Raw genomic sequence first — 23,032 nt, forward strand, 5'->3', positions numbered from 1 at the left:
AACACACAGAGCAGGAGAAAACAGAGTAGTAAAGAAATAGTTACTACTCACCAAGCCCAGGGATCTCAAGGCCAAGCTGGTCCAGCAGATCGCGTTCCCGGTCCAGGATATCCGTCCAACGGTGGGTGACCTGGTTGTAGGTGCGCCGGACCCGAGAGTGTTGGTACATGGCCCGGCACACCTTCTCCCACCGCTTCCGGCGCTCCCGGATCCCGTACCCGCTAGCGATCCTGCCGCCTGCCATGATGGTCCTGGGGAGGCGGCGCTGAACATAAAAAACTAGTGTGCCCACCTCCTCCGCGCTGAAGATCTCCCGGGGTTGGACATTCTCCCCCCTCAAACGCCCGCACGGGAGCCGGGCATGGGGTGCGGGACCCTTCCCCTTCTTTGGATGCTTCCCGGCTCCCTTTACCATGGTCTGGGCAGAAAGGAAGCAAAATAATAAAGAAGAAATAGAATAGGGAAGAAGAAAAGAAAAGAGTTTAAATAAGTAGTTTAAAATTAACCAAAAGTATCAGAAAACACAAAAATATAGAGCTAGAAAAATAGAGGGATAGATAATAAGTAAAATAGATTAAAAAAAACTTCAAACAAGCAAAGGAATGAATGAATGAATGAATTACACATTTGTTACGCGCACAGCTACCCGTAGGCATCCCGGCGCCCTTTGCTCATTCATTCACAAAGTTAGGCAAACAGGTGAGTTTTAACTAGCCTCCTGAATTTTTGATGATTGGGTTCCAATCTAATGGAGTCAGGAAGACTATTCCATAGTTTGGTTGCCTGTAGCGAAAAGCGTCTCCCGCCTGTACGTGTTCTTTTTGTTTTAGGGCCACTAACAGATTCTTATTATTAGATCTGAGGGTCCGTTGAGGGCAATAGGGGGAGAACATGGCTTGAATTAGTACGGGGCCAGTCTTATAGAAAGCTTTATGTACCGTGGTCAAGGACTTAAACTCCACTCTCCTTTGCACTGGAAGCCAGTGTAACTGGCGCAAACCAGATCTGGCGGAGGTCCGTCGTGGGATGTCCAGTAACAGACGTGCGGCACAGTTTTGGACCGTCTGGAGGATTTTAATAGCGCCTTGTGGAGCTCCCAGATAGAGTGCATTGGAGTAGTCAAGGCGCGATAATATCGGGGATTGTACCAGTATTCTCCTGGAACTGAACGGGAGGAGTTTAATGGTTTTCCTCAGTTGTCTTAGTAAGGCATAACAGATCGCTGTTACCTTGCGCACCTGTACTCCAAGATTAAGGGCAGGGTCGAGCCAGACCCCCAAGCTCTTGATTTGGCTTTTTGGTGGGGGGGGGCTGTCCGAGGCAAGGTGGCCACCAGTTGTCAATGGTGGACGGAGGCTTCTGTCCCAGTAACATTACCTCTGTTTTCGCACCATTCAATTTAAGAAAGGATGTCTCCATCCATGCGTGGATATCCGTTAGACAAGAGGAGAGATTTTTATAGGGGGCATTCTGAGACGATAGTGAGATGATCAATTGCGTATCATCTGCATACGTCACCAGCTGTACTCCCCAGGGCAGAATCACCTCAGCCAAAGGCCTCATAGAGATATTAAATAGTGTAGGGCTGAGGGAGGAGCCCTGGGGAACATCACACTGGAGACGCATTTGGGGTGAAAAAGCGTTATCCTCAAAGACCGTGAAGGTCCTTTCCGTTAGAAAGGAACACAGCCAATTGAGCGCTTGCCCCCCAACCCCTACTTCTCTCAGCCTCTGCAGCAAGATGTTGTGATTCACGGTATCGAATGCCGCACTGAGGTCTAAGAGAAGTATGGCGGCATTGCAGCCGGTGTCAAGGATCTTCCTAGTCTCCTCTACCACCGTAATAAGGGCGGTCTCTGTTCCCTGAAGGCTCCGAAAGCCTGTTTGCGTAGGGTGCAGTACATTCCTTTCCTCCAGAAATGCAGAGAGCTGGGCATTTACATACTTTTCCGCAAGCTTACTGACTGTTGGCAGCAAGGATATAGGCCGATAATTTGCCCAGTCATCTGGGTTAAGGTTTGATTTTTTTAAAAGAGCCTTTACTCTGGCTTGTTTCCAGGAAGGGGGCACCGTGCCAGAGGCCAGTGAGGAGTTTATCACCTCCTGAATAAGTGGAGTCACCGTCTCCGATACCAGCTGTAAAATCGTAGGGGGTGCTGGATCCAATGGGGACCCGGATTTTAAGTTTTTAAGCAGTCCCTGAGTAGTCAAGACATCCATGGGAGGAAATTCTTTAAGCTCCGCCATGTCTTCACCCACAGGAGTAGTCGGTTCTGTGGGGGCGTAGGGGAAAGAGGAATAGATATTTATCACTTTTTTCGAGAAAAATGTGGCCAGCTCATTACATCGTAGTTGCGCTTTGTTGGGATCGGCCAATGAGGTCGGTGGTGTAGTCAATGATTTAAAGATTTTAAACATTTCGCGGGGAGCGTTGGCTGAGGTATACATTTTTTCCTGGAAATACTTAGATTGTGTAATTTTAATTTCCCGTTTGTATTTCCTAAGAGCAATCTTATAGTTCTCCTTCGTATCTGGAGTGGAGTTCTTCCTCCACTTTCTTTCCTCCTGTTTACAACACCGCTTGAATGCCTTTAATTCTTCGGTGTACCAAGGTTTCTTATTCTCCCCACGTCTGTGGGAGAGTTGGGATTTAGGGAGGGTAAGGTCTAGGGAATTTTCTACCCACTGGTTGAACTGGGCATTAGCTTCTATAGGGTCATTCTTTAAACTCGGTAGGGATTCCCTAAGATTAAGGTTCCAGTTATCCACTGGGAGCTTAGACCATATCCGGGTTATTCTCTTAGATGTTGTTGCAGGTCTGTTTTGTTCTGTCAAAGGCAGCGTGAAGAGTAGCAGATAATGGTCTGACCAGGGGACCCTGATTGAATTGGTAAATTTAAGGTTACCCAGATTAGTATAGCAGTGATCTAAGGTATGTCCTGCTTTATGAGTAGGGCCTAGTAGCAATTGAGTGAGCTGAAGTGCTTCCAAGCTAGAAGTTAATTTAAGACATGCGGATGAATCCGGTTCGTCTAAATGTATGTTAAAGTCACCTAAAATGGTGAAATTGGGGGAAGCACTCGCTAGGGTAATAGCGTTAGTAAATAAATCCTCACAGAATTGCCCATATGTGCAAGGGAGTCTGTAAACTAACAGCCCCGATAGTGTAGAAGTGGAGGAGAGGGTAATGGTAAACAAGAGACCTTCAGCTCCAGAAATGTTTACTTTCTCGATTCTAGCTGCCATTTCCCTCCTAAGGATAATACCAATACCTCCACCTCGTGTATCTACCCGATTCTGCCTCAGAAAGGTGTAGTCAGGGGGGAGTGCCCGAACAATATCAGGGTCAGAGCTTTCGGAGGTCCATGTCTCCGTGAGAAATAGTACGTCAAGTGCTTGCTCCTCCACAAGAAGGTGGAGCTGAGTAGCATGTGCAGGAAGGGATCTGCAATTAAGTAGCCCTAAGGCGATTGGGCAGGAGGTGATCTTATTATGACCAGACGTCTCAGAAATGAAACGATACCTACATCCTGTGCAGGGAGGTGAAATTCTGGTGTGTACTCGTAGTTTGCTGCATTGCCCAGTTACACTCTTCCTTAACGCTAATAGAGCGTTGCGACTATACGTTAAGTGAGGGAGTTTGGGCTTGTGCGACGCAGAGTGACTGGGCCCTGGGTCCGTCCTGGCCCGGACGGGCCCAGACGGGCTTACCTCAGGCGCACCTCCGGCACAATTATGGCGCGTCCGCATAGCGCGTCCGCTTCGCGGAGGCAGAAGGGCGTGTTTAAGTAACAGCACCGAGTGCCTATGTGCTGATGAGCTAGAGCTCCAACTGACCAGGGGAATACCTCCCCAAGATGGCCGATGCCTAATTCCCCTCGCCTCCTAGTTCGAGGCTGGCTTGAGAACTTAGATCTGTCCCAAATGTCCCAATGGAATTGCGCTAGTAATTTTAAAAGTGCCACTAAGCAAAATGAATAATAACAGAATGATAAAATGCAATTTTAAAAAAACGATCTTTTCACTTTTTTAAAGCAATCTAATCAGGCTATCTACAATGTGTAGAGGAGTGAGGGTGTAAGTGTAGCTCTTCCGGCAGCCGCCTGCGAAGAGTGAGCAAATCTCGAATGAAAAGTTTGCCTTCCTTAAGTAACAGCACCGAGTGCCTGTGTGCTGATGAGCTAGAGCTCCAACTGACCAGGGGAATACCTCCCCAAGATGGCCGACGCCTAATTCCCCTCACCTCCTAGTTCGAGGCTGGCTTGAGAACTTAGATCTGTCCCAAATGTCCCAATGGAATTGCGCTAGTAATGGATGGCAGAGATTCTGAGAGGATACAGAAAGCATGCCCAGAACCATAGCAATGAATGAGAAACAAGATGGCCACGCCCGTTCACGACCGCGTGGGTAAGTTTGCACGAATTTGCGGCTTCCGAAATCGATCTCGCACGAATTCGCGCCCAGCGAATCGCGCGAAATTGCAGAAAAACGATTTTTGCAAAACTGAAAGCACTCAGCAGGTGCAAAAGTTCAATCTTAACATTTGTAACCATTCCCTCTAGTGCTTCCTGAGGGACCCCTCCAGAGTTCAGTTGCCTATTTGCAACTATTCTATGACCCTGCTCTGACCCTCACAGCAGGCTCATAGAATAGCTACAAGTAGGCCACAAAGGTCCTGTGAAAAAAAATTGCACTGCAACAGAAAGCAAATTACAGATAAGGAAGCAGGTGCCAGACTGGCAGTTTAAATTCAGTGACACATTAATCAACCCCAAATTAATTCATTTCAGTTGAAGCAGGGCAGGTGTGCTTTTTTTCACCCCCATAATCTACAGTGATAAGCAAACCAGAGGGTGGCAGTGATGTACCAGAGGGTGGCATGGGTGTACCAGAGGGTGGCAGTGGTGAAACAGAGGGTGCTGTGAACCTGTGATGATGAACCAGAGGTAGAAACAACATAGTCACGGCCGTTGCGAGCCGACAAGTAAGTTTGCAATTGCGAACTGGTACAAAATCCTCGCGAACTGGCAGAAACCCTTGCGAACACAAAAAAAATCCGCAAATTCGCGAGAGTTCGCGGATTTTGCGGATTGCGAATCCGTAAATACGCACATTCGCGAACGCCAGATTCGCAAAATCTGCCCATGCTTAGTGCCAGTCCCCAATTCCTGAAGAAACATCTGAACTGGTATGTGCCTTGCAGAAAAGTATGATCTGCACATAGCAAACTCCTACAAACTACCGTTTTCAAGAAACCTTGATGGGGCGGAAGAAGCTTTTTGTTAGGGACGGTCAAAAAATGGAACTCGCTTCCAACGTGCTTAAATAACAGCCCTCCGCTGCTATCTTTTAGGAAATCACTACAAACCTGGCCCTTTGTCAACTAACATGTTCATCTACAGTTTCAACGGCACCTTACTGGATTCACTGGTATCAGTGCCTAGATGCCCCTGGGTATTCTTGCGCTATATAAATGCACAAATCAAATCAAATCAAATCGAATTAGCCCTACAAATGCAACCTTATTAATACTCACTCCTCTGCTGTTACCACTCCACCACAAACCACTAAAACTCTACGGATCCTCCAAATTGAACCACGGGCTCGGGACTGGGGCTGAGACTAGGACTGGGACTTTAACTATTCTCATGTAAAACCTCCTAACTCAGGACCTAAACCATCCTCTGCTGCCATCTGAGAACACAGTGAACCTGGATTCATTCTACCTTGCCCCTTGCAATGGATGGTTTTAGGTTTCTGAGGAATAAAAGTAGTTAAGATCAAATACAATTTACCAAATACAGTGTAACCCATTTGGTCACACAGTAAAGCTCAGAGTCAATTGATGCTTATTAAGTATTGATTTATTATAAATCATAGCCAAGTTGATATAAATCAGTCACAGAAACATGGCATTCAAATATAGAATCTCTAACGGATATCTGAAGTGACTGTTAAAATTCATCTTCACTAACAGAAAGCAAATGAGGAAATTGGTAGCTACTATACAAAGAATAAGAAAAACAGTCTGGTGAGTAGATTGACAGGTTCAATCCTCTTGCCTATTAATGTATTTGTCTAAGGTGACCTACTAAACCCTATTCTAGTTGAAAACCCCATTAAATCAGGGAAGCAGAGAAATATGTCAGCATAGCAGAACTTCTATAGAAGTTCTCAAAGGCAAAGTATATTGTATGGCATAAAGCCATAAAGAGATATCGCAAAGTGGCCGGTACCTCTTAGAATCTAAAGGGAATCTGAAAAAAGCCAAAGTGCAATGTAGAATTATACCCACCAAAACAACCTTCGAGAATTTCAGGTCACAGGTCAATTAGGTCTCATCTTCAAACAACCGACTTTGAGAACTAACTTGGCAACTACACCCAAGATTTCTTTACTTTGGTCTATACATTAAAACGTCCTTGAATTTCTCCCGGTTCCATATTCAGCTCTGATGGTAGTCCTGCCTTGCTTCATTAAATCTTCTTATCCTTGCCAAGAGCTACTCCTTTCAAACCTCTCTATCTCTTTTACAAAATGTGCCTTTCTTTAACCATCAGATCATGCTTCTATAAACGCAGAGTTAAGAAAAACCTTGCATCTAGAGAAAGCATTCACATTATAAATAAACATTGCGAAATCCAAAAGCTTAAGGCCTTTGACTTACTTTAGTATGGCAAGCATTTTGGTACACTTTTTCAATGCATGATTATAAATACATATAAGTTAAAATATAGTTATAGAGCACTATTTGAATGGGTACATTTCCAGTTATAAAATAACTGGAGAGTATTACTTAAAGAAATACATAAGCATATGTGAAATACAATCATATTCAAACCACACAGATATAGATATATGTGAGAACTGCAACCCGTTGTTGCTGTAAATGTTAATATCAGATCAGATCCGAATATGCTTTATTCGATTTTAGCAATTAAAATCACAAAAGCAAACAGATAAAATACAAATATACACATATTACACAATTCATTTGATGAAAAAAAATGCTAAACTGATCATATTAATACGTTTAAGAACATGGCAACCCTAAAGCTAATAGTACAGACAAATTCATTTAAATAGAAATTCTAGCTGTTTATCCTTTTCCTTGCTTTCAAGATATTCTTTAGAAAGCCTGCCATAACACCAATACAATAAACGCTATCCAGCATCTGCAGATATAAAAAGGCAGGACGGCATTGCCCCCATCCCCGCCTTTAATAGGGGCATAATCCATCTTGATCTTTTCTTACCATAGTATGTACAGAATAAAATCGTGCAGATAGTGGTTTTAGGGGAAATGTTGTCACAGGGGCAGAGGCTAAGATTACTTGACCAATCATTCATCCTAGGATAACTAATTAGACGATGAAAGATGCCAAACCTAAAACGTGTTTAAAGATATCTATTGTATCCCCCAGGACAACATAAAAGGTACAGTTGGATTTCATAAGTAATCAAGGTCATTTGATGTTGGACTACCATACTTTTATTCATCTCGGCAGCCATTCTAAGCGACTCAAGATGGGACATGCAAGCTGCTTTAAAATCCTTCATTGGTATGGAATTCATTGACTCTGGGGAAGTGTAGTATTCTTGATGCCCCAAGTCAAACATGACATTTTTAACATATTTCAACCAAGTAATCTTACTTGCATGATCCAAATTCATTGAGTCCTTGATGATTTCCCTGTTTAGGCCAGAAAAACTGGAGGTTCAAACACGGTGCCAGAGAAGCACCGGTTGAACTTTAATCACATCTGAAATATAGGAAATACCCAACTCGCTGTGACAGTTAAAAACTGGGGAACTAACAGGTACTGCTAAAATATACCTTAAAAAAGCGTTTTCCATGCGTTGTATAGAAGATACATAAAAAAAAAAACTCCCACCCCAAATGTCGCAATGCTCATGCATTTTGCTTGATAAAGCTTTAGTCTTTTGCCCATTTTCTTGAGAAATTTACCACGCCTGCGGTCAACTTCATAAAGAGAAGGCTTCTCGCCTTGACCACCGGCCCCCATGAACCTGATTGCCCAAACACGACACCAATGTATGTAAAGATATTGGTGGAAGCAACCCTGCTATCTCCCAAGCGGAGACTTCTGAATCTATGCCTTCCCCGGCCCACAGGTCATAATAAAAGTTTTGTTGGCATTTAATTTAAGCCCCAGATCATCCATAAAACTGGTGTACAAAGCAAGAGCCTTCTGCAGACCAAGCTGCGTGCTAGCCATGAGTACTGTGTCATCTGCGTAGACAAGGGAGACAATGAGATGGTTCTTTACATATGGAGAGTTTCTAGCCTTTCCTGCCAGTTCCTGTGCCAAAGAGTTTGTATATAAAGTTAACAGGAACGGCGCAGTACAATCCCCTTTGATTCCATACCGCACCTTAGCAGTGGCCCTTGAATACATTTGTCTTAGTAACTGGTCCAAAACCTGGTCGACTTTCAAGTCTGCCAGAATATCCCATAATTTGCTGTGTACAACACAAAGGCGGCTCTGAGGTCTACAAATGCTATGTAAAATTTCCCTTCCTTTGCCTGGGTATATTTTCCAAATAAGATATTTAAATTTAAAACCTGCACATTTGTTCCGAGGCCCTCTTTAAAACCATATTGGACGTCACTTAAAATATTATTCTCCTCAGCCCAGGTCTGCAATCTGTCTAGTACTATCCTTCATGCTACCTTCATCAGGGAGTCGAGTAGGGATATCGGGCGACAAATGCTGGGTTTTCCCTATCACCTTTTTTAAAACTCTGTACTATTACGGATTCAGACCAAATTTTAATAAAACCCTTCTCGCAGCAAGCTTGGAGAACCCATGTTATTAGGGAAGACCATAGTGAAGGTGTTAACTTAAACAGGTCAATAGGGATCCCGTCAGGGCCGGGGGCCTTACCGCCCTTGCTTGTGTCAATCACCCCAATAACCTCTTCGTGATTAAAATGAAGTTCAATTGGAAGAAAAGTTAAAGGATCCCCCCCTGGCTATTCGAAGTGTCCATGGTACTGTCTGCACTATCCTGTGATTTGTATTCGCTTGAGAAAAAAATCTATCCAGGTTTTCTCATCAATTGCGACAGCTAATGCGAATTGTTTTTTTTAATGTAGTTCAACAGCAGTGGGCAGACAAATGTTAATACTCAAGGGCAGGTGATCACTCAGTACATTTGAATGTATTTTGTACCTTGCAATAAAATTAGCATATTGGTTAAGAGCAATTAAAAAGTCTATTGTAGATCGTAGTCCCCGCCCAATAAAGGTGTAATCAAACTCCACATTCGGGGAGCACAGACAGTTGGCGAACCCATGATTGCATGAGAACAAGATTTCATTGAGTATTTCCCAACTGACAGTGTGCTCAAAGGGAATCACAAATACATCCTCTTCTCCCTCCATCCCACAGATCCCAAGGCCAGCTAGCTGGCACATGTAAACATTAAAATCCCCTCCCCAAACAATAATCATATCTGTACTAATATTTGCCCTTAGTTTACCTAGGTCCTCGCTTAACTGTTTTAAAAAGGGTCCCAATTGACCCTTTTCTACAACATTGTAAAAATTAACGACAGCAAGGATATAGCTAGAGTCTAGGCAAATCCATATTATTTGATAATAGTTGTCAGATTTGATCAGTTCAATCTTTAGGACACTCAGCAGATTAGAAATGTACACACATATCCCTCCTTTTGGCCTCATGTGTATTGAGTGAATTGCAGGGGTATGGTAGGTCTTAAATCCATTCAAATGAACTTCATCTATCACCCAAGACTCCTGTAAACACAGGGTATCAAACGTATCAATAAACTGAAACCATGCTAGATTCAATTCAAACTTTATTTCGGTCAATTCCAACCATAAAAGATACATAAAAATTACATTTTAAAACTTGTTACCATTGATCTAATTATCAGTCAATTGATTTTAGTAGACATGGTGGGACATTCGGGCAAATCTGCATGATCCGTTCCAAATATAAAGTTAAGAGAATTTAATAGCTTCAATAAATATAATAAAACATTTAAGAACATATAAAAGCTAGTCTCTTTTTTTTTTTAAAGAATACCACGATTCTTTTAAATCCATCATTCACCAACCTTTATATTGAATTCTTATCAAAATTTGATTAATATCATCACTAAGAGTGGACCTTTTGTCACATCAAAGTTCATCAGAGGGTTATCACATATTAATGAAGTGCAAAGTGCAAAGATATATAAATATAATCTCAGGTATTACAGTTTCAATCCATATTTAGCTCTTATGATGTTCACATTAAACAAAAATCTGCTTACACTAAAGACAACCAATTGAGCCATGTCAGTCCTCAATATACATTCCACCTCTCTGCAATGGTTAACATTTAAAATCTTGCAGAGAGGTTTGATCCATCTTTTCCTAGGGATATTATATTGGGGACAGAAAAATAATATGTGGAGGTCATCTTCCTTGACCACGTTTGTGCATGACATGCACCGTTCACTGCTTTCGTCCTCATAGTTGCTTCCCCATCTAGATTTATTGGCATTTGTCTGTAGGACCCCATATCTGAATTTCCAAAACAAAGATTTTGCTAATTGGGTTTGTACCTCATCTAAAAAAGGTTCAAACTATGCTACGTCTTTAAAAAGAAGGAATCTTGTTGTTAGAGATCCCATACTAGAACTGTGTAGCACATTATCATTAATATAGGCCCAAAAAGATGACTTTACCAGTTTTTTATATGCCACGGACAACATATACAACTCATCCCAAAAGTGATGCAAGCCTCTCTTATTCATCCACGTTGCCACGTGTTGGAGCCATGGAATAGCCTTGCTTTAGTCAATTTTCATGATCTCCTCGAGACCTTCTTTATGGATCACTGAAATATTATCGACGGTCACATTATCGACAAGCAATAATATCGTTGAATAATTATCGACTACAAAAATATCGACTTTGTATACTTATTACACAAAATACAAAACTATCGACTAAAAAATATCGAGTATTTAGAATATCGAGTACATAAATATCGTCTCATTAAATATCGACTACTAATATATCGTTTTTCATGAAATTACACCTAACAATACAAAAATATCGACTACTAAAATATAGAGTACAAAAATATTGTTTCTAAACAAATATCGAGTTATTTTTTGTACCCTTTCATGTCTAAAATACCATATTAATGGTCTATAAAAGTCATTGCTCTATACAAAAAACATTTTACATATAATACCTGTTACTTTTATAACATTACTATTTATCATCATTTGCTATACATTATATTAAAGGCGTTCTATCATTTGAAAAAGAATCTTTACATGTAACTAAAATTTTCATAATATTTTTACACTTACACATCTATTTTATTTAACAACTAACCTGCTTTAATGCGGAAAGCACCACATACCACCATTCTCACATCAACAAACACACCAATTAACATAAAAAAAATTCAAACTAGCCTATACAATCCTTCCTTTCATCCTACAACCAATCAAATCCAAGCACACAAAATACAAATACTATAAAAGGGATAAATGCATTCTACCATTTGCTGCTGCTAACTCCATAGAAAGAAGATGCCAACACTCTGAAGATTTTGTTCCTGAACAAACATCTTTAAAGATCCAGCTCACTAGCTAATCATTCAAGTAAGTTACATTCCATTATTTAAAAATCTAAATTAGTAGTCTATTATTTTACTTATATCTCCTAACTCTTCCACTTATTTATTTTTTATCTCCTCCTACTTTTCTGATAGAAACTACTACAAAAAAATTCCTAATACATGCTCCTATTTCTTCCCCTGCTAAATAAGATAGTAAGTATATATTAATGGTCTGTTATACAACAACAGCTGTTTTTAAACAGTATTTCACAAGATTCATACTTAATTTAAAACATTTTATTCACAGATATTCAGCGATTTTCCGATTTCAACACTACAAATGTATAGAACTACACTAATTAAACATGTAAGTATATATGTTTTTGTTAGTAAACAACCAATATTTAAAATGCTATTTTCTAAACAACATATCTTGCATATTACATCTTCCCTACAGATCCAATAAAAACATCCTACATCAACTATACCAAAAGACAAGACTACCCTTGTAAAAAATGTAAGTATACTTCAATTTGTCTAAAACTTCGGATAAAAACAAGAACTATGTTCTTAACACCATGTTATGTATTTTATATTTCCTCTACAGATATTGTGAATACATCATACATATATTCTACCTACAGCAAAGAAAAGTACATATTTAGAAGTTAGTATACTTTTAAATATTTCCAATTTCCCAACGCTTCAAAATAATTTTTATCATATGTGACATGTATTTATTCTATCTTCTCTACAGATCTAAACTTTACTACCTTGATGTACTCCACCAAATACTACAACTCAACTATTTAAACAAGTAAGTATATGTAATGTTCACATCAAATGTAGTACTAAGCAAATTAAAAAACTGCTTTTTCCTAGGAAAAACGTTTGTTATGTATAAACATTAACTTAGCATTTCTATATTTTCATACCAACAGTAAATAAAGAAATACATACAAGAAAGTCCTTCAAAATACAGTTCTGCATTTGTGATTACTACTTTTAGTAAACGTAAGTATAAATACAAAATTAATTATGTTTGCACCACTAAGTGAAATATATGTTATTTGATTTTGTTTCTTTCTACTCTTTCCTAGAACAAGTAAAACAAAATGACAGAAGGTGCAGAATTTGTTATGTCACAGAAAAATAAATTACTGTTATATTATATGGGTTATGTTTATAGCCAGGAAAGACAAAGTGGTAGAAAAGTTTTCTGGAAATGTACAAAATATTACTCAAACAAATGTTATGGAAGGGCTACTACAGTGGAAACTAATGTGCTATTTACCAGGGAACACAATCATCCCCCCAATGTCACAGAAATTGAAATAAGAGATGCTTTAGAAAGTATAAAGACTGCTAGCACACAAAGTGATAGACCAACAACACAAATCCTTAAAGAGGAACTGTTAACCACTTGGATGCTAAGGGGTGTGCGAGTAGGTCCATTGACTTTCCATTGAAACCAATGGAAACTCCATGACGAGCTGGGCTCGTCATGAGCGTCGAAGGGGTTAAAAGTCCCAGCCCATGCTTCAGGTCAACTATCCTCTATTGACTCCCTAAAACGCACAATTGCATACACTAAAAGACGCACTTCCACAACCCCACCCAACCCTACTACTTTTGAGGAAATTATTATTTCACCAGAAATGTCCATCACACACAATAAAGACAAATTTATCCTTTTTGACAATGAAAGCAGTACAAACAGAATCATAATGTTTGCAACTGCAAGTAATTTAAGAAAAATCCAACAGTGTCCCCAATGGATGATGGATGGAACATTTAAACCATGCCCAAAACCTTTTTACCAACTATATTCCATCCACGTGTTATACCATAACTATAACATCCCTTTCATTTACTGTTTGCTACCAAACAAACAGCAAAACACTTACACAGAAATATTAAATGTTCTCAAAAATGAAATCAATAATGATTTTCCAGCAAAAATAATTATTGATTTCGAATTAGCTATGATTAATAGCATTTTGAAAATATTTCCCCACACAGCAATCCAGGGTTGCTACTATCATTTCAATCAGAGCATATGGAGACATCTCCAAAAATCAACTTTAAGTATTTTGTACTCAACAGATAGCACCTTTGCCTATCAAATTAAAAAATTGATAGCACTGGCCTACGTTCCTGTTACCGATGTAGCGGAACACTATAATTTATTAATTGACAGCACATATTACAAGAGGAATGAAGATAAACTAACCCCATTACTGGATTATTTCGAAGATACTTGGGTGGGAAGGTTGCACAGATCTGGACATCGACGCCAACCCAAATTCCAAATCCCTTGGTGGAATGTCTATCTTAGTACTTTAAACCAAGAGGCTAAAACCAACAACAGTGTAGATTGTGGCATAATGCTTTCCAAGCTACCACAAGCAGAACAAGACCCACATTCCATAACCTACTAGAAGCTTTGATAAAAGAACAAAGCTATCAAGAACTAAGAATGGAACAATCTGTGACCCAAATTGGTCCAAAACTAAGTAAACAAAGAAAACAAATGTTCCGACTACTGCAAAGTCAAGTCACACTATACCCTACAACTAGAGGATTAGAATATCTGTCAACAATAGCTAAAACCCTACTATAAAAATGTCGACAAAATATACTAATATCTTCTTACAATAATAATACATATAACAATCATAAACATTTCTAAACAATTATAAATAAGATATATTTGTTTTACAAACTTATCAAAATTTTGCACATTATTTCTGAACAAATATGCAATATTTATAATTACATCACACATACACATTACATAAAGATCGACATTTCCCACCCAATAAATAGAAATATAGAAATACTTACAATTTCTGTAGATGAAAGAGACGTAATGAAGCAAAATACAATCCATACAATCCATTACAAAGTAAGAAAAATCCAATATGGGAAACCATCAAAAACCCGAAAATTATGTAAAAATAAAATAAACGCTCCAGGAAATCCCGAAAACAGTAGTGTGGACACTTTAGTATTTAAAGTGATATACACACAACTTTTAAAAAAACGGTGACGCATACCAATGTATCAATCCAATACGAAACCCTCAAAAATCCCGAAAAAAGGTTAAAATTCTTAAAATCCGCTCCTGGCAAACACGAAAAATAGGAGATACACGTAAAAATATAACCATAATAAGTCATACATTAGTATCTCCGAAAAAAAACACGCTTCCTTCCATGTAGTTTTCATGCGAGGAACCGGAACCTGTAAAAAAACATACATAACGAAACCCACCCACAAATAGCCCATAAAATTTGTAAATACACTCACAATTAACATTAACCATGTAAGAAGACATTTCCTAACAATTCAAATAACACCAGAACTAAAACATACATGACGCATCTATAACGACGACATTACACCTAAACGCTACATTAACAAAGCATACATACACACAAAAACACTACACAGTTCGAATATACCCTCAAACATTACCACTCAGTCATAAATGGTATATAAAATTTACCTTACCTCTCTCCACACGAAGCAACTCCCAACCGCGAGCTTCTCCAGTCTTGAATGAAGCGCAATAACCTTACGCGGTAAAAAAGTAGTCCCCTTAAACCAATTTTGAAAAGGTATCATAGAAAATACAATGTTATAGTATAAAAATATAATACATACACATTGTTATTGTAACAAATTAATACAGTAGACTCATTATAATTTAAACTGTTAAAAAAAATTAAATTTATTTAATATTAATTAATATATAGTAATTAATATATATTAATAATATTAAATAAGTATGTAACACTTGAAATAATATATGTAAAAAAATTATTTTTGTGTACATTTATAGGAATAAGTTTGTGTTTGTTTATAACTAAACATTATTAATTGTTTTGTAAATAATTAATAATAATAAATAATATAACTTATTTATTATTATTAATATAAATATTATAACCATTTACTATATAAATAATGCCCTTAAATAATGTATTTTTATTTATCTGAATGTATGTATTTCTGAAAAGAAAAGATAAATGTTTCAGTTTATTAATTAATAATAATAATAATAAATATATTTGTTATTATTTTTATTAATATTTTTTTTTAAATAATAATGTCTAAGTATTATAAAAGTATATAATTGCATAAATAATCTTTTACCAATACCAGATATTATTATTAAACATATTATTCCCCTTTACAGTTATAAAGTTAACAACATAATATATTTATATGTATAATTTAAAAACAACATTGTCAGAAATATGTGAAAAAAAATTCTTAATTAGTATTTCCATATCTTGAGCAAATATAATAATTGTCATGTTACTTTATAAAAATGTATATATTTAAATTAAATATTTAATAATATTAATATATAATATTAACATTATTAAATATAAATGGAAGAAACAGAAAAATAACTTGAATTTTATTTATTTCAATATAAATACTTGTTACAGAAGGTGATTGATAATAATATTTTGTTTTGACATAAAAAATGTTGTGAAAAAATGTTGTGTGACAAATTAAAACATGTACATAAATGAGAATGTGTTATTCTGCAAATACAACATTTCCAAAAATGTTTATGTTATATTTGATAGTGAATGTATTGTATTACACATGAAAATATTGGAAAATTGTAATAAAGTTTTGTGAAAACATCCATTTTGCATTCTCTTGTAATATAATAACACACTAATGTAAAATTATATGCAAATGTGCTGGACACTGACCAATTAATAATTGCTATTCCTACTCCAGTCAAAGTATTATCAGAGAAGTTGCTGGACACTGACCAATTATTATTTACTATTCCTACTCAAGTGAAAGTAATATCTGGAAAGGTGCTGAAGACTGACCATGTATAAATTAGAATAGCTACTTTAGTATAATGTTATAGTGTAAAATGTGTCAAATATTTATATATATTTTATAAATATAATTAACATATATTAGTAGTATATTTTTTGCTGAGTAGTTTAAAAAATTATTATTAGCATAAAAATGAGCAACTTATTTTCACAAAATTTTTTCAATTATTTCTAATATTTATAAAAAAAATTCTCACACTTTATATACACAAAACAGACCCTGAACCCTAAAAATACCCCTTTACCCTAAAACTGAAAAGTGTCCATGAACTCAAAAATATACTCCTTTACCCAAGAACAGGAAACTGACCCTGAACCCTAAATATACCCCTTTACCCAAAAACTGAAAACTGACACTGAACCCAAAAAATTCTCCTTTACCCAAAAACTGAAAACTGACCCTGAGCCCTAAAAAATACCCCTTTACCCAAAAACTGAAAACTGACCCTGAACCCCAAAAATTCTCCTTTACCCAAACATTGAAAACTGACCCTGTACCCTAAGAAATACCCCTTTATCCAAAAACCCAAAACTGACCCTGAACCCTAAAAATTCCCCTTTACCCAAAAACTAAAAACTGACCCAGAACCCAAAAAATACCCCTTTACCCAAGAACTGAAAACTGATCCTGAACGCAAAAATATACCCCTCTACCCAAAAACTGAAAACTGACCCTGACCCATTAAATATACCCCTTTACCCAAAAACTTAAAACTGACCCTGAACCTAAAAATAAACCCCTTTACCCACAAACTGAAAACTGACCCTGAAGCTTAAATAAACCCCTTTACCCATAAACTGAAAACTGACCCTGAACCTTAAATATACCCCTTTACCCACAAACTGAAAACTGACCCTGAACCCTAAAAATACCCCTTTACCCAAAAACTGAAAACTGACCCTGAACCCAAAAAATTCTCCTTTACCAAAAAACTGAAAACTGACCCTGAGCCCTAAAAAATACCCCTTTACCCACAAACTGAAAACTGACCCTGAACCCAAAAAATACCCCTTTACCCAAAAACTGAAAACTGACTCTGAACATTAATTATACCCCTTTCCCCAAAAACTGAAAACTGACCCTGAACCTTAAATATACCCCTTTACCCAAAAACTGAAAACTGACCCTGAACCTTAAATATACCCCTTTACCCACAAACTGAAAACTGACCCTGAACCCAAAAAATACCCCTTTACCCAAAAACTGTAAACTGACCCTGAACATTAATTATACCCCTTTCCCCAAAAACTGAAAACTGACCCTGAACCTTAAATATACCCCTTTACCCACAAACTAAAAACTGACCCAGAACCCTAAATATACCCCTTTACCCAAAAACTGAAAACTGACCCTGAACCTTAAATATACCCCTTTACCCACAAACTGAAAACTGACCCTGAAATCTAAAAATACCCCTTTACCCTAAAACAGAAAACTGACCTTGAAACATAAAAATACCCCTTTACCTAAAGAGAGAAAACTGAGCCTGAACACTAAAATTCCTCCTGTACCCAAATTTAAATAATATTATTTAATTAACTATTAATGATTAATTAACTATAATTAATAAGTTAATATATTAGCAAAATAGCTGTAATTATTTGAATATAATTATTTATAATATTTATTCCCAAACAAATATTTAATAATAACAAAATATGAAGATTTTTTTTATTATTAATAATTAAATCAACTAATTAATATTATTTAATTACTAATTATTTACTAATGATAAATATGTACCAAATTATATGAATTAATTAACAAATTAATATTTATTCTTTACCAATTAACTGATAATTTAAATTTATCAAAAACATATCATAATTAATGATTTCTTTTTAATTACTCCCCACCCTTATCCCCTATTAACCCAACATCCCGCTCCTAAACATTAACTACAATTTATACCAATAACAAAGAAGAAAATATTTTAGCACATTAGCTGTAATTATTTTCATGTAATTATTAATAAATTTTCCCCAAATTATTTAATGAACTATAACAAAATAATATATATATAACAATTACTCTAAATAATGTAATTAACTAATTAATATTAATTATTTACCAATTAATTACTGATACAAAATTTATACCAAATTATATTAATTAATTAATTAATTTATATTATTTATTTTCAAATTAACTAATTAATAATAATTAATTACCAATTAATTACTACATAAAATTTTATTACCAATTATATTAATTAATTAAATAAATATTATTATTTAATTTCCAATTAACTAATTAATAATATTTAATTACCAATTAATTACTACATACATTTTTATTACCAATTATATTAATTAATTAAATAACTAATATTATTTAATTTCCAATTAACTATTTAATAATAATTAATTACCAATTAATTACTACATAAAATTGTATTACCAATTATATTAATTAATTAACTAATTATAATGATTTATTTACCAATTAACTAATTAATATTAATTAATTACCAATTAATTACAAATAAAAAATTTATAGAAATTTATATAAATTAATTAACTAATTAATATTATGTATTTCCCAATTAATTAAAATATAAAAAAAATTACAAACATATATTAATTAATTAATTATTTTCAATTACTCCCCACCCTTATCCCCTATTAACCCATTACAATTTATTTATATTTTTTACCTTTTTTCAACATAATATCGATATTTTTTACTTTAACTATTAATCGATATTTTGTCATGTCGATATTTTTGAGTCGATATTTTTGGACTCGATATTTTATTATCATTATTGTAATCGATATTTTTAACAACGATATTTTTGTTCTCGATATTTTATTATATTCGATATTTTTTACTCGATATTTTGTCCATTCGATATTGTGGAGTCAATATTATGTCTGTGCACCCTTCTTTATAATGTAATAGCTCAGGTGTTGACCAAATCCTCACCCAAAATAAAAGGGGACACAATAAGGCATAGTTGTTTGTTCGTTTGATATTTAGATCCATAACAACTTAAATCAAGGGTGTCCTACGCGGGAGGCTTAATAGTTTCTGATAAAAATTGTTTTCACCTACCTCAAAATTCCTTTTGCAGTGTGGCCTCCATATTTCTGCTCCGTATAGGGCGGCTGCTTGAGCCTCAAATTTAAAGACCTCTAGAGCAGGGGACACTGCTTTTGAAGTACTCGCTCCATGCTTTTTTTAAATCGGGGCAGAATTTTGGAGCAGAATTATCCTGTTCTTTTCCAGTTGTGGCTTCCAAGTGAGTTTATTATCTAATGTGATTCCTAAATATTTAAAACTTTGTACATATTCTAATCTCTGATCATTTAGCACTAGGTTCCTTTGAAAAGATCTATGTGGATTTATTGACATATATTTAGTCTTGCTGGAATTTATTTCGAGGCCCTTATTGGTACAGTACAAATAAAAATAGTTCATTAAATTTTGCAGTCCGAAAGGGGGTTTGTGAAATTAAGATGGTATCATCAGTGAATAGTAATGGTGGTACCACTTCGCTTCCCAACCTAGGTGAATCATTGTTACATCCTTCCAAGTATTTCGGGGATATCATTTACATAAAGGGAGAACAGGGTGGTTACCAGTACGTACCCTTGTCGTACACCTCTTCTCACTGGTATTGCCTTTGTGAGTTCTCTCCTTGGCCCCCATTTTATTTTCGCATAATTTCCTTTGTGGAGCCTTAGTATTTGTACAAGCAATTCGACTGGCACCCCTAGATCTTTCAATGAGTCCCACAACAGGTACCGGGGTACCAAGTCGAATGCTGCCTTTAGATCAACAAAGGCAATGTACAAACTCCCTTTATGTACTTCCAGCATATACACATAAATCTGAAAACTTGGTCTATTGTACTAGTTTTTTTCCTAAACCCAGCTAGATATTTCGAGAGTATTTCAACCTCTTCGATCCACTCTGTTAATCTGGTTAAAATGTGCCTAGCAAAGATTTTTGGTGTGATATCAATCAAGCTAATGGGGCGATAATTTGCTGGATCATACTGATTGCCCTTTTTAACTATTGTAGCAATTTTTGCCCCTTTCCATGTTTCTGGTATTGGTGGAAATTCAGCTATCTCATTGCAAAGATTATTTATGTACGGTCCTCAGACTCCAGTATCATGTTTTAATAGATCCCCAGGGATTTTGTCGGGTCCGGGGTTTGCCTGTTTTGACAGCCTCAAGTGCCGATAATGTTTCTTTTAAACTAAGGCCAGAGAAGTGTGACACCCAAGTATTTTCAACAAGAAATACATCTTTTGGGGATCTTCCTGTTTGTTCCCTTTGGCTATCAGGTTCCAAAAACCTGCCTGGTCCTTGGATTTGTCCGGACTAATTCACCTGACCAAATATCGTCATCCCATAGTTTCCTTGCCCTTTACAGGGCTTGCTTGAAATTATACCTTTTTTTCCCTTATTGCAGGTAAGTTGTTACTTTTAAATGCCTGGATGTGCTCTTTCTTTGCTGCCGACAGTTTTTGTTATACCAAGGGTTTCCAAAGTTATTTCTGTGGTTGGTTCCTGTATTCCCCTCTTTTGGCATATTGCTTAGAACCAAACATAAAGCATCAACCAATGTGGCGTGTAGATCAACCATCGAAATCTCATCTGCAGGTTGAGCTAAAAATAATGTGATAGTATCTGCAAAAATAGTATAAATATGAGTCATGGATTGAATATTCCCTAGTATGTACAGCCACTTCACAGCACGGCGATTATTACTCAATATTATTCCATCTTCAGTAGAGCCAGTTTCCCTATTGCCCTCTTGGGTGCGGAAAGAGAACTTTGACAATATTGTCAGCCGTAGAGGACATGGTCACTCTCCATTCGTGGATCGATTTTTAAATCGAGCACATGAGGCCAAAACTCTATTGTCACCAATATAAAATCTATATTGCTCCGGGAGCTGCCTCTGTAGAAGGTGTGTGCATTTGGTCTGTTAGAGGGCAGGCGACCATTGCATGCTCTCAAACTCTGTCCCATTGTAAGTTTAAAAATTTGAACTGCTGCTACAGTACACTTTATGTCCTTTTCGCTCTCTATTGTGGGAATAATATTTGCCATGTCTTCGGCCTCAAGTAGGTTACCAAAGCCCAGTACATGTTCAAAGTTGCAATTGAAGTACCCTCCAATTATTACCCTGGGTTTAGGCCCTAATGTATCTAAAAGACATTCAAGCTGTTCTACTACTAATGATTCCTTGTTAGCAGGACTAGCCCTATTATAGATGTTGAATACATATAAAGCATCTGCATCCCGTGAAATCAATTTTAGAGCCATTATGTCTTGAGATGGTATATTTAGTGGGCCTATGTCAATTTCCAGAGAAATCCTTCTCCATATCACCAGGCCCCCGAAGGCCTTCCTTTCACTGACGGACTAGCATCCACACTGAATGTTTTAAAACCCACTCCATGGCGTATTTCCAGTGACCAAGTCTCCTGCAAAAGAGAGATGTCACTCTGCTCTATGTATTCATTCCAAGTTACATCAATTAGATTCCTTTTTAATCCCGCTATGTTCCATGAAACGAGGCATACTTCCAAGTTCCTGCTCTGCTCTGAGCTCGAAATTAGCCCTTTCCCAACGTTCCCAATTACTAAATTAGAGTGGTGGCTTACTACTGGCAACTGCATGTTCACCTCTATGCAAGAAGCTTGCGAACTCTGTTTTATCCTCACTCTCTCTTGATTTGGGGATTCATTGCTCTCCTCTGTTGATGGGGCACATTGCAAGGCTTCCACTCTAAACGCTTCTGTAACCAGTGTCTGGGCCATAGAAGCATTCTTCTGGGGTGTTGCCGAAATATCAGCTCTATGATAGGGGAACTTTTGTTGTCAATCTAAATCATCAAGAGATGATAGCCCCTCAAATCTATTAGAAAGTGGAACCAAAGGATCTATACCATCAATGTTTTTCGTAGTCATTGGTCTATAAAAGTACCCCAATGGGAGTGCACAGACCTGAGTATTCCTATGTGAGGTTTCCTCTTTGATATCTAATATATCTCTGACCATCTGGGGGCGTCTTAAGTTTATCACTACGCAGTCACCATTTATATTTTCCCTTGATTCTCCCACCCACCCTACCCTGCGCACCATTATGATATCTTCAGTTCTCAATGGATTAAATTGCTTAAATTTTGTTAGCCAGTCAACTGTCTTCTTCCTTATATTATGCCAGGACTCTTTCTGGTTTCGTCTTAAAACAGGGACTCCAGCTAAGATTATCACATAGGGACATGAGGCGGGGGTAGTCGTAAAACATCACTGTTTGGTATTAGGTCTGTGCTTTTTGGGCTATGCATTACTTGCCATTCAGTCGGGATACCCAGTCTATCACAAGCTGTTTGTACATGTTGATTACCAACTGGGTTCCCTTGGTTCCCAGCAATAACCTGTGTCCCACCATCAGTTATATCCACCCAATTGTTTGCTGTACGGTTCGAGCGTGAGCCAGTTAAATCCCTAGACATATTACACCTACTGCATACATTATCTTTATCCAATAGGGCCCGACCATCTTCTTGAACTAGAGATTG

The sequence above is a fragment of the Lissotriton helveticus genome, chromosome 4_1 (assembly GCF_964261635.1).
Source record: "Lissotriton helveticus chromosome 4_1, aLisHel1.1, whole genome shotgun sequence".
Classification (NCBI taxonomy): domain Eukaryota; kingdom Metazoa; phylum Chordata; class Amphibia; order Caudata; family Salamandridae; genus Lissotriton; species Lissotriton helveticus.